The sequence below is a fragment of the Frankliniella occidentalis genome, unplaced genomic scaffold, assembly GCF_000697945.3.
Source record: "Frankliniella occidentalis isolate FOCC.00 unplaced genomic scaffold, Focc_3.1 Scaffold151, whole genome shotgun sequence".
Lineage (NCBI taxonomy): Eukaryota > Metazoa > Arthropoda > Insecta > Thysanoptera > Thripidae > Frankliniella > Frankliniella occidentalis.
Window position 1 is genome coordinate 131,583 of NW_026267278.1, and position 2,660 is coordinate 134,242.

Genomic DNA, 2,660 nt, shown 5'->3' on the forward strand with positions numbered 1-2,660 from the left:
GGGGGGGGGGGGGTATGGAGCTTTAGGGACCAGGTTATGTGGGGTCGCACCTCTTCTTTTACTTTTTTTTGGAATCAATTTTGGCTAAGTTAATTTTCTCTTCATTTGATTTCGCATGTAACACTAAAAATAAAAGTCTCGAAACGGTACTTCAGAAATGCGACAACACCATGACTAATTAATGGCTGTATACACTGTGAAAAATTTACGAAAATTTTGTGAAATTAAATTAAAATTTAAGTTGTAAATTTACGACAGCACATTCTTTACTCGCCAAAGGATTTGAAGTCGATACATACTGCATGTATTAATGTATTTTTTACTATATTACAAATTGTAATTTTACAACTTGCGTCAATAAGGAAAATTTTCACACTAAACCCTTATGTATTTTGCTGTGCATAACATGCACAGCTGTAAGCAGCCATAGTTATGCACCAAATTTCATGCATAACTATGTAAAACTTCAGCATTACCATGCACAAATTCGTGCATAGTGGCCTTAGTTTTGCATACTTATGCATGAAAAACTGTGCATTGCTATGGCTGCATGAAATCCTGCAAGTCTTATGCACGACAGAATGCATAAGGATTTAGTGTGAATTCCTGTAAACCTACCTAATTTGTTTTCACAGTGTAACTTGCTTCTTTCTCGAGTAAGGCTGCTGTGGGCGACTCTGCTCTGCTCCCCCCTCTCATGGCGCCGGACGCCAGCCTGTTGTGCATCGGCCCCATATACATGTTTGCCGCGCTGGAGCAGTGCAGCGGCCTGCGGCCTGCAGCCTGCAGCGGGCGGTGGCGCTTTCCGCTCCCCGGACGGAATCCTCCCAATTAGGCTCCCCGCCCGGCTTGCCGCCCGGCGCGGTAGGGGTCGGGGGCTTATCGGCGGGACCAGTCTGTCCACCTCCTCGGTGCGCGGAGCGGCGCGGAGCGGCGCTGCTGTGCGTGGCCAAAGGAAGGCCGCACAGCAGCGGGAAAAAGTTTCCGTCTTTCGCACTATCGGGCTGGGAAAGGCGTATTGGAAAATACATGTAAGGCCTCGGGTTGCGTGTGAAAAGCGAACGTCGAGTATAGTGGTGAAACGAAATTACAATATTACCAAACCCCATATAATTTCTGCAGCCAGGAAATCTTGAAGCATGGCGAAACGCGTTAAATTAAGCAATATGTTTGGAAGAAAATACATGGAAACTTGTTCATGTATTCATTCCGTACTTTAATTCATGCTCCAAGTATCTAAATGACCAAATCGACACCCAATTACTTCAAAAAAAAACAAAACAAAAAAAGCACTCGCAATACTCAATACAGTACCAATGGTCCATTGGCCGATCGTGTACAATCGGGCTGTTATAACAACTCACCCTCACTCGCAATCGAGTTGGCAACAAAGTAACAAGACCGTTAATTTGAGATTACCCGTTATCGAAACACACACGCCTGAAGCATGCAACAATTATAATGAGTAACTAGTATGGTGGTGATGTGTCATAACGGTCCTCGAATATCATTACACCTGAAGGGCGCTTCCCTCTCTTTTCGCTTCTGTCTCTCTCTGTCTCTCTCTCTCTCTCTCCCGGCCGTCTGCTCCCCTAGCTCTTGTTGTTGTTTGGTCACCGTGCGATCGCAGCATTATCTACCCGCCTCCGCCCACCCCGCGACACTTGAGGATCTAATTTTATTATCAAACAATAACAACGACTCTGTTGCAAACCAAAGTGGGCAGCGCAAGCCAGACAGAATAAAAAGCAGATGGACGACAAGGTTTTTGTATATCTCCCTTTGTTTCCCTTTCTGGTTGCATGAGTTCTAATGTTATTGTTCGCAGCAGTTGAACAACGGCCTGATCGATCTCAGACGATCATCCTTTTTTTATGTTGTTTTTTTTTTTAGTTTTTTTGTTGTTGATGTTTTTTGTGTGTGTTTCTTTCCTTTTTTGTTCAATCACAAGCAGGGCCCCCGTTATTCCCGCTGTAAAAATTGCAAAGTTAGGAAAGGGGTAGCGGAAGGGGGGCTCGAGATCTCGCGCAGCAGCCGACTCTTCGAGATCTCGATAGCGAGTGCGCGATAGTTTTCCGGGGTGGTCAGATAGTTTGAGCCAACCCCCCTCCCTCTCTCCTTGAGCCGAGCCGGCCACGCGACTCGATGGGGACCGATTGCTTATCGGGCACGCCTCATTAAGACCTAGACATTGGACGCCGCGAGTTCAACTCCCGGGTATTTTTTTTTAATTTTCTTGTTAAAAAAACACACAGAAATAAAACTCCCGTTTTCTGCCCTGTCGACATGGTGCATCTGGCCGTCGTGCGTAGATTGAGCGCAAGTGTGGGCAAATCAAGTACACTACACTACTAAGGAAGTACCCATATCACACTGGGGCGTCGTCGTAATAAACGCCTAAAACTCTTGCTCGTTTCGAGTTTTGTCTTTATCTAATCGCATAGTAGAGAGGAAGAGAGAGTGAGAGAGAAAGGCACGGAGAGGGGAAGGGGCGGGCGGTGATTGCGCGAAATTATATTGTACAAAAGATAAACTGCCATTCATACCACCCCTCACCCCCTACTCCCAAAGACAAGTCGCGTGTTATATAGTTCACGTTTGACGTCACTATAGCGCAGCACTGACCAGCGTTATCATAGACCCCTCCTCCCATCCCCCCC

The 2,660-nt window shown here is 46.1% G+C and overlaps 1 protein-coding gene across 1 annotated transcript in view; it reads right to left on the reverse strand.

The window, feature by feature from the left end:
* The window catches only part of LOC127750204 (cytochrome P450 4d2-like), a 26,588-nt gene that overhangs the window by 6,651 nt on the left and 17,277 nt on the right, over positions 1-2,660 (reverse strand). The gene's annotated exons all lie outside the window — the stretch shown is intronic.